This window comes from Cyprinodon variegatus, unplaced genomic scaffold (assembly GCF_000732505.1).
Source record: "Cyprinodon variegatus isolate N-32 unplaced genomic scaffold, C_variegatus-1.0 Scaffold23, whole genome shotgun sequence".
In the NCBI taxonomy this organism is placed as follows: Eukaryota; Metazoa; Chordata; class Actinopteri; order Cyprinodontiformes; family Cyprinodontidae; genus Cyprinodon; species Cyprinodon variegatus.
Window position 1 is genome coordinate 1,431,261 of NW_015150476.1, and position 11,184 is coordinate 1,442,444.

An 11,184-nucleotide genomic window follows, 5' to 3' on the forward strand; every position below is an offset into this window, starting at 1 on the left:
GTGGATGAGGACATCCAAGTGGCATGGACTGAGAGAGGACAACATTAAAGGCCCACTGAAAGTAAGTCAAAATGATAGCTTCCAATAGAGTGTAATGCTCAAAGAATTCACCCTCATGTTTGGGACTTATCATAATAGTCAAGCCTTATTTTGCCAAATGAATCCACATAAAGGCAAACGCTAAATCATGCATTGAGAAAGAGTTTATTCTGATGAGAAATACCATGGCAATTTTAATTTTGGGAAGTCTCATGCCTCATTTTACACTATACTAACAAAGGATCACCTACAAACAATGACATAAAAATGTAATTGTCAAACTAAAATAAAAAAAATACACTTTGATAACCATAGTCCTTCATTGCATTCTTACTGCAGGAGCTTTACTCGCATTGTTGATCCACTGTATTTCCAAATCTGTTTTTTTTTTTTTTTAAACTATGAAAACTGGTGGACGTAATGTGTAGAGGGACCTGAAAGGGAGTCTGTTCTAGTTGGTGGTTCAGTAATGTGAACATTTTACATAAAATATGTTCAGCCAGGAAAGAAACTACCATGAAATCCTGAGAAATAAGTCCTAGTCACAGGAGAAGCCCACTGCTGGAACAAAAAAAAAAAAACATATACCATGTATTTGCATGGTATATATGCAAATACAATTCCAAAAGTCTAATCTTTTAAATCTGACAGCATATTAACATATAGTTTAGTAGCTATCTGTGAGCAGCACAGTACAGAAAGAAATATCGATGATGACAAGTAACATACCGGGCGTAGCTGTGCCAAGCAGGTTTAAAGGCCTGGCGGGAATCGTATCCCTTACACAATACCCTAACTTTAATAGTAAAACATACAGTCACATTCATAAAAAAAATGTCTACTGAGGAAAAAAAACTATTTAACTATGGGGGGGGGGTTCCTGCAATGGGAACCCTCAGAGAGGTGAATTCCAGACTCTTGCAACCCCCCACCCCTCAACCCCCCGCCTCTAGAAATCCAGCCAACAGCTTGTAACTATTAAGGGGAGATCCTGCAGTGACCTTACATACAGCCATTTCTTTCACCTTCAAAGGCTCTGAAGTGGAACAATGCACAGTAATTTATCCAGGACTACTAAATACACACATCTCTACCACAGTAAAACAAAAGTAGGGTTTCTTTATTGTTCTGGGAAGCAGAGAATAATAAATGCGTAGAATTCCATTATTTAGAGTCATGCAAAATAAAAAAATAAAAACTTCAACTGAAAGCTGTTTTATCAGTAATAAAATATTTTTTTTACTAGGTCCAAAAATTAAGTAAATACTATTGATCTCACACATTCTATCTTAATATCAAAAATAAGAAGCTATGTTTGAAAAACAAAACTGAGTCCTACTAATCTGATTAATTAAATTTAAGGGCATTTAAAAAAATAATGCTGGAAGAAAATATTGTCCTGACCTTATTTTCCTATGAACTTAACACAGCGGCATACACTTGTTTACTATATTAAGAGCCTTCCACATCATTAACATGATCAAAAATTCTGACCCTGGACCCTTCAACACTTACACATCATGTCTATTTCCAATTAACACATCTGGTAGAAGAAACAAACTAAACTAGGACTTAAACAATGTAACAATTAAAAAAAAAATTTTTAGTAACAATTTCTCTTACTCTTTGCTACTGCAGGAACAAGGAATGTAGAAAGCCAATGAGAGACTTAAACCATCACTGATAATTTCATAAAATTATTATTAAGGCACTTGGAAGAACCAATACAGCCTTTTATTAGCAGTGCTTAGCTTTAAAAAAAAAATAAAGAACATATAGGAGAAGATCACATTAAAAGAAGACAGACACCAATATGATGCAGCAAGACTGGGAATTTGATCTCCAGTACACATACAGTTTGTATAATGAAATTACATTAAAAAATATTGTTTTATATTCATTCAATCAAATCCTAAGAATGTGACAAGAAATTGGAAAACATAGTTAGCAAAAAACAAAAGAGAAACCAAAGGGAGGTGGGTTCAATTGTGAGAAGTCCATCAGAATAAACAAAGGTGGAATGCAGAAGATAGGATTGTTTTCTATCTTTTCTGAATGATTACTTTCAAAAAGCAACAGGCACTAGTCAGGCTTTCCCACATTTGCTGTTATTCATTCAATCTGTTTATCTTTTCTTTTTTACGCTGTCCTAACAGCGCCCTCTTCAGTATTTGGGGTTCTGGCAAACAGTCTATGTGGAGTTTACCATTACCAGCCATACTTAGGCAAATCAAGACTGTCAAATGTCACAAACAAACATGGCAGGATTCTATTTCTTCCATTTAAAGGGCAGTATCAGTGTATGTAAGTGTTTTTTTGTGTTTATTTTTGTAAAATAAGTAAGTGGTATTTTTTTTCTTTCCTTTCGTGTAAAAGGAAATAAAAAAAAGGTGATGATGAATGCAAGCTATTGAAAAGCAACACTGTCTGCTTGGTTTACATTTCACTTTAATACCACTGCTTAAAGAGAAATATAGATGTAACTACTTTTGGCAGAGGGAAAGTGAACAAGTGATGGGGGAGTCACTGTTCTGCTGTCACAACATAATGGGGGCATGAGATTGATCAAGATTCCCACAGACACACCAGACTACAGCATAGCAACCAATGGAAAGCTTATGTGCAATCCTTGTTTCTAAGTTAGATAGAAAGTATGTGCATGACTGAGAGCAGCAATTAGTGGGGAAAAGACTGATGGACACAGAGAGAAAGGATGAGACTGTGAGAGTGAGAAGTGGTGGTTTAATCCTGAAAGAAACTAGATTCATGAGTTCAATACAATAAGATTTAGTTGATGAGCTGCAAGCAACAGCTTGTAACTTGATTTCCACAGCCTTTCTGAAACACAAGGTAGCAGGCAAACTGATGTGCAGCACAAATATTAAATATCTTTTAAGAACTGCAACTTCTAATTAGCTTTAGATTCTTAGGGTTTCCAGATGTTTGAATTAATTAGACAAATTTTGAAGAATTACAAGATATTTTTATAGTGGAACAGGGATACTTCAGTTTAGTAGCATGGAAGTTTAGAAAGGAATCATAAAAAGCCTTAAGCTACAACAATATCAAGGTGTGTTAAATAACATTTGCACAAAATATACATTATGTCCAAAATTGTACATCCATCTTTTACATTTGTTTTTTTTTTTGTTGTTTTTTTTTTTTTTTTGAGATTCTGGAGAACAATTTGAACTTCTGTTTACTACATATCCCTCCTGAGCTGGGAATGCCATGGAGCACCCCAAAAATAACTTGAATATTTTTCAGCAGACTCTATGCCATGGGTCTCCAGAGAAACCTTAGACAGTGCATATATATAAAAACATCTTTATGTGTTTAAAAAAAAGGCAAAACTCATAATAAAATAACACATTTTTTCTATTATCATAAATCACTATAGCTGCAAATGCATCAACAGAAAATATGAGTATGCAGTGTTAAATAAAAATTACCATTATGTCTAATTTAGGATTCTGTGTTTTTCTTTTTGTCAGTTAAATAGTATTTATACTGAACTAATGGTGTCATTTTCCAAGCGAGAAAAAAAAAAACTGAGTTAGTTGAAAGTCTCATTGAATTCTTTTTAAAGTTTTCATACTAAAATATTTTTCCCCAATCTGCAGCTTATTTGTAGAAAGTTTTTAATTGGACACCAAAACATTGACTTTTTCAGTCATACTTTTAAAAAACACAATAAAAAAAGACCTCTTTAGTGATATTTTGGCAACTTAAAAAGTCATTGATTGTGGTTTGAACAATAGTGTTGAGTACTGGCAAAACAGGAAATACTGTGCATATTTGTCACTCATAAGTTTGTGATTCATCATGAATCATCAGCTGGGTAGAGAGGTTTAGTCAGTAATAAGTTACAGATTCTTTTGTCATTTATTGTTACTTTGGTTTTGTTTTGTTTGCTTGTAGATGTTTTGTTCTGCTCCATCCTGCTGTCTGCCAAGCATGTGTTTTTCTTGGGGAAAATAAGGATCAGGTGTAGTACCCAGTTTTGGTCGTACTGACTTGATCAAACAAGATTTTTGATAAGTATAAACATTTCCTGTGAGTAATAAATATTTCTGATTTTTAAAAACTTAAAACGAAGTACAATATTACTAAACGAGAATGCAATGCTAATGGAATATATATACGATAGAAAATCCTTTTCATCCTTATTTCAAGTCTAACAGAAAACATATTTGTCCTTGAGCAAAACTTGCATTGCAAGAAACATGCCTAAATTTGGCAACTGATTAACGATAAAAGCAAATTATATCAAACATCTGGCTTTTCAGCTGTTCCGATAACAATCATTCCTATCAGCCCGAATCCTTGGTGTTTCCTTTTTGTTCTTCACCCATAGTAAGCTTTACTTGACCCTTGCTTCTGGCAGCTGATAAACCAAGCCATGATTGGTAATTTCAAAGCAATTTGTTTTATCTTTTTCAGTCATTTTCAAGGGGACTTTAAAGTGGAAAGAATTAGCTATTTGTTGCTTTAATGCAAGCATGTTGAATAATTTCTCCTTGTAGAATGTGGATTATTTTTTAATAATGTTAGTGTATACTATCTCATGAAATATCAACATTTTCAGGAGTATGTGATAGGCATGGAAGGTATTACTATTTAAAGATATGACCACTGCTTTTAAAAAAAAGCTTTCAGAACAAGACCATTTTAAATCAGCTGTTTTAAAAATATGTGGCGTCAGTCTCATATATCATTATTTGTAAAAGTTAAACTTTAGGAGGCACATGTCTGCCGGTCTAGATTTGGGGGTGTGGCGGCCTAGTGATTATGGCATTGCACTTGGTCCCCAGAGGTTCTGAGTTCAAGCCCCACTACCATAGCCTGCAACTCTCAGTCCCTGAGCAAGACTCTTAACCCCATCTGCTCCTTGGGCGCCGCACAGTGGCAGCCCACCGCTCCCCAAGGGGATGGGTTATATGCAGAGTGAATTTCTCCAGTGTGAGATTGATAAAGTTATATAGTACTGTAAGCAGCCTACTGCAGACTTGAATTAATGCTACGTTCAGACGGCACGTGCTAGAGGCAGCAGAAGCAGCTAATTTAGAGGCAAAGTCAATGGTTGATGCGCGTCAAGGCGCAGCAAAAGGTCCCGCAGCGCGTTTTTGAGCAGCAGGAGCAGTGCATCTGAACAGCTGCGTGTCATGAGCTTCTGAACATGTGACGCGTGGGACGTGCTGTGAAAGCAACAGCTGCTGAAGTTGGAAAAATTTAACTTTTGCTGCTCAACATGCCACTTCAACCAATCACAGAAGCTCATCTGGGGGCTGGCAGGGAGACAGACACAGCACTGCTGATGCAGATCACTATCACAAAATATGCTTTTATTTTTCTTGTGCCTGCAGTTTGGATTACGTAAATGAAAACCGCTAACATCTCCTTCCAGCCACTGCGAACAGTAGCAGAAATTACTGAAGAGGCGACCGGGCCAGAGGCTGCCGTTGAATGGGATTCCTAGTGACAGTGCACTGCCGGTGTACAGGGGTCTGAGCGGCTCTGAGAGCGAAATAATATTTGAAGGCAGCATTGATGGCAGCAACTGTACAGACGAAGTTTTCAGGTGGACTTTCTCATTTAAAAACCTATTAAAACTACTTTTTACCCACTGAAAAAAGCTAATATAGCAAAGCCGCTTTCTGCCATTGAACACAGGAGCAGCAGAAGCATCGGACACATCTGGACACACTTCGCCTCAATGCGTACAAGCAACAAAAATTAAGCAGTAGAAGCTTTTTACTGCTTCCAGAGCTTGTGATCTGAATGGAGCATTATTCCTTCGAATGTGCCAAGCGACTCTTTTGATTTCATCCGCCATTGTTACAGGCAAAGAAAGGATAGGGTAGCTCCTCCCTATGCGCATCAGACCCACTTTTCAACCCCACAGGTAGAGCAACAAAAAAGCTTCAGCTGCATGTCAGAACTAAACTTTTACAAGCATAAAAAATGAAGCAGCAATTGGTTTTTTGCCTCTTCCAGCGCTTGCATTCTTAACGTAGCATAAGACTCTTTGGCTCCTATTGTGAATTAACAACATAACAATTGTACTGCTTCAAAACTACATTCCTTGCAAGTTTATTTTACTAAGTTATCTAGTATTTATTCAAATTTTTTGTCCAGGCTTTCCACCACAGTGTACTGATTTTTCTGTGTTACTAATTTTAAAGTTTACAATAAACAGACCTCCATTATTTGTTACCAGACCTTATGAAAGTTAAATCAGAAAGAGAAAGAAATTAATACAGTGGTACTAATTCGAATTACTGGATAAAACAGATCACTTAAAAATCTTACTTTGTATAACATTTAAAATAGTTTGCATTCATATAACTTCATAGAATATTTTGTTTACTTTTTCATCTGTATTTAGGTTACTACAATCAAGTTTTGGGAAACACTAGGAATATTTGAAAAACAGGGAGCATTTGTTTTCCAAAAATATATCATAGATTAGAGATAATACGGATATTGTACAGTAAAATCAATACAAGCCAATGTATTTTAGGTATCAATATTTTTTTAATTTAATTTAGATACAAAACAGTTTAATATTATACAAAAGATGACTTAAATGTAGCAGAAATTGTGAGCTACTTTAGACAGAATTATGAAAATATGAAGTCTCTGACTATCTCGATAAGCCATTGCTTTGGAATCTCGATTACATTCCTTTTCAGTGATTCAAGTCCTGAAAATTGACAACAGACTACATGAGTTCAATGGCTTAGTGTTTTTTTAAGCTTATCACAGCTAGTTTAAATCTAATGTAAACACTTTTTTTCCCTTGTATGTACAAGAGAGGGTTTTTATTTGAAAATATAAAAAATGCTTTCCATCCTCTAACACAAAAATGGTATGGTATATCAAGTATGATTAAAACCAGCTGGTAGACTGAGCCTCGGCAGGGGGAAGGAGAGTCAAAACAAACCCAGCATAGCTTACAAGCTGCAGCACATTTAGGAAATGGCATTGAATACTTAGAAGTACCATCTTTATAGAAAAGACATTTTAGAATTTGTTCTCAAGCCAGATTATGAAAAATTCTGCAGTTCAAGAAAAGATATTTGAGCATTCACAGAATTTTTAAATTTTCATTATGGGACTAAATTTGTTTAGAAAAGGCTAGATTATTTATATACAAAACTAAAAGTACTATATCTAATAATTATTAAATGTTAAAAGACAGCTAAGGCTGTTAGTTTTTTTTATTGTTAATCAATTAAGCCAAGCTGACTCACATCTGGACATCTGCTGATGGCATAATGACTCAAAGGAGCTCAGAAGCCACACAGAGGTTTTTCATTTTTCTTCTAAAAAGGTAAGTTAAATGTTTGGTTTGGTCAGCATTAGCAGATCTGACAACTGGCTGCCAAACAGTACAGAGGGTGAGTGCAGGTGCAGCCTTATTGGCCAGGAGGAATAAAACTTGTAGCTATTATCATAAATGTAAGGATGATATGAGGGAATTTATTTTTTATTTGTCCAATCTATCTATAATAGATATATTCAACTTGGTGGACTAAGGAAGGGATTGCAGGTAACTAGTAGCCAGATAAACCAAACTAAATGTGAGATGAAATGTGTAATTTAGTCTGGCCCCACCAATGAATGAGACATCGGAAGATTGTTGATGAGAACAACCAGTTGTTTTTCAAACCATGTCTGTGCCTATTGGCCAGCGCTCTGATCAATGAGCACAACTGACTGTGACGTAGGAAGCACGACAGAAAGCTGGTGGGGAGGTGTAAACAGTCTGTCGATGACCCACTCGCAAAAAAAATTTATTATTTTGGCCGCTAGCGGGTGGGACCAGTTAACTAGGCTAGGTAACTAGTTCATCTTAAGGTATTCTGGGAAACTCAAGAGCAGATTTAATTTATTTAAATCACAAATTCTTTTTTGATCCCAAACAAAAATTAATGATATATTTTCCAAAAAGTACCTTTTTGTTGAAACTCTTTATTTTCAATTAGTTGTTGAAGATGTTGATGACTGTAGGTAGAAGGATATTCAGTAGTGACCTGAATTACATCAGATCTTAGACTGACACTGTGTTTTTATTTAACCATCTTCTGAAAAGGATTCTCAGTTTTTTCATAATTTAGCTGAGGTTTTAAAGCAGTTTCTTCTTTATTAGCTTGTTGAGCTTTTCAAAGTCATTTGCTTCAATGCTGCTACCTCAGCAGATAATAGCAAAAGAGATCCCACTCTCTGCCACAGTCTTCTGGAAGATAACACTAAGGGACCTTAACTTCCTTAAAGCCGGGCGTATACTGTGCGATTTTCAGGGCGATTTTCCAGTCGTGCAAGAATCTTTCGATCCGGCCGACTTTCAGCCTGATCGTGCGTTGTGAGTCATGTAGTGTACAGGGGGTTACGAGGGGCGATCAGCCTCTCACTACTACCTCCCAATCAGGAATCGTGAGGTTGGGAGAAAATCGAACATGTTGGATTTTCTCCCGAACTCACGATTCCATCGTGGGCAAATCGCTCAGGGCGCATGCGCAAAGAAGGATTTTTCTTTTTATTCTTCCTTTCAGATGTAAACACAGCCGCATGGAAGGGATGCAATGAGTGAAATGCAGTTCTGTCTGCAAAATTGACAGACCGTAGTAGCCACATTTGCTCAGCCATGTCTTTGTCCAAATACGTCGTCGACTTTTCTTTTCAGGGCTTTCAGCACAAAATTGCACAAATTGCCAAGGCAGCGCATTTCACTATAGTGAGCTTAATATTAACCTTCTATTTGTTTGGCTTCCAGATAGACGAGTCAGAGCAGCTCGATCTCACTGCAAAGCTGAGTCCGACGTGGTTTTTAGTCGCACAGTGTGAGCAGGTAGCTCGCATGAGAACGTTGGGACGAACATAAATCGTGAGCTGTGAAGTCACACTGTAAGACTAAACCCTGTGGTTAGTCGTACAATATGAGCTGCAGCTGCGTGCAATGACTGAAAAAAATCGCACAGTGTATGCCCAGCTTAAGAAGTACAGCCTGCTACCTACTTGAGACTTAAAAGTTGGGTCTCCAGTCAATGTTATATTCCAGGTGAACACCAATGTATTTATACTCTTCAACAATCTAAACTTCTTCTCCCATTAGGTTAATAGGATTCAACTCCTGCTTGAAGTTTGTGATCTTATTCATCCCTGAAAACAGATCTCTGATAGTGTTCTGCTGGAACTGGCTTGCTGGCTTTTCCTCTGTGCCTTCATACTTTCTCTTATTTTGACATTAAGTTGTTTCTGCATACTCTTCAATAATATTAAGCTCTTGAAGGCTCTTTTTTCTGGTTTAGCAGTTCCTTCAGATCACTGATGATCTAGGTTTTAGTATTGGGAAAGCTTCTCACTGTTATGGTATGGATGGTGTTTTCTATACAAAAGTTTATATAATCAGTCAAACACTCATTGTATTAATGCCCTCTCAATGTGTCTGAAAATGCATCCCTATTTGTAGTCTAAACTTGTAGGGTTTATTCAGCTTCCTGTGATAATTTTCTTAGAGGTACTTGTAATGCAGGGTACCTATTATAAAGGAGCTTATGCTCTGAGCATAAAATAACGAGATTTTGATTCAAATTACCGACATCTTACTTCAGAGAAGTATAAGTCCTTGACGGTAGCATAAACAAGTCCAATGTTTTGTTTTCTCTAAGTACAGCAGCTAACAGACAGTTGGAACACTGGCAGTGTAGCATGGAGTGAGATGTAATTAGTTATTTACATAAATGCATTTGGCTTTTGTGTCTGTAGCTTAACAACAACAGAAATGATGGCATCTGTGTCAGCAACAGCCGAAATTTTGATGTAAACAGTTACCAAAAAACACTGCACAGATAATAAGGATGAACACCAACTGCCAACAGTTCAATATCTGTTGGCTCTGTACTATTTGAACAATCAGCATTTAGCTCATCCAGCTGACAAGCTGCATGGCCTCTGTCCCCCTGCTGCTGAGTGACATCATCACCATGGGTTAGCATTGAAGATGTTATCAGCGCGACAGATATCAAGAAAGTAAAAAGTGGAGAGCAACATGTAAGGAAGCAAAAGGCATCCGTTTAATGAAAAAGTATTACTGTACAATTTCGGGAAATAAACTCATCTCCCTCTGATTTAAATAAACGAGCGTCAACTTTCTCTCTATCCCTGAACTGCGGAGCAACTTTGCAACCCCAAAGAGAGGTAGGGAATTGGTTTATTTACAGAAATGGCATATGATTTACTGGGAACCACATTAAGCACGGCCAGTGATATAAAACTAGCTACTTACCACCAGAGTTGCCTTCCATGCTGGTCGTAACTTTAGGTTCTGTCCGTAAGCATCAAAAGCACGGCATTTGTTAAAATGTATGCCATTTTGTGTGCGCAGGTGTTTCTGCATTTTGGATGTATTTCCTCCCACCACTTTGCAATGATGGCAAAACGCCTTGTTGCCACATTTCTCTTCCTTAAAATTAAGCCAAACTTTTGATCACTTTACCCCGATGGGATGCCAATTTTTTTGTTTTGCTTTTCTAGACGTACGCGTAGTCATGTCGTACTTGCTTACTGAATGCCGTGTGCGTAACTTGCGTAAAAATGTGACATAAGTCGTGCTGCCCAGCGCTAGGCTCAGATTTCTGCCTGGAACCATTAAGGGAATCGTTAAGCGAACTGGCAAACAGTGCCATGGAATTGGAACACACGAAAATGGTTCTAAACAGGACCGGTTTTCGATTCCCATCCCTAATAGTGAGTGTGCTTTATTGTTTTGCTCTTTTATCTGTCCGAATCCCTCTTACCAGTGCTGTGTCATGTTTATAGGATGTAAACAGAGTCATTTCAGCTTGATAGATCACACATCAACACACAACTGGTGCTGTGTGTTGATGTCCCTACATTGCATTCAATGGTGTCAGCGGGTCAACCCGTGGCTGGTGTTCCCATAGCATGCAGGTCAGAGCCAAGGCAATTTAAACGCTCGTCACTCGCCGAGTCATTTGACCCAGGTACACATGCGTCAGCAAGCTGTTCCCACTGCCACTAAAAGCCGCTTGTTCCCGAGTTTAAACAGATTTTTTAGCCAGTGGGGAATAAGGCCCCGTCAAAACGAACACGAAACGCTGATATTTTCCAAAACGTTTG

The 11,184-nt window shown here is 37.4% G+C and overlaps 1 protein-coding gene across 2 annotated transcripts in view; it reads right to left on the reverse strand.

Moving 5' to 3' along the window:
- Window positions 1-11,184, reverse strand: part of pappa (pregnancy-associated plasma protein A, pappalysin 1) — a 121,795-nt gene that overhangs the window by 6,613 nt on the left and 103,998 nt on the right. The gene's annotated exons all lie outside the window — the stretch shown is intronic.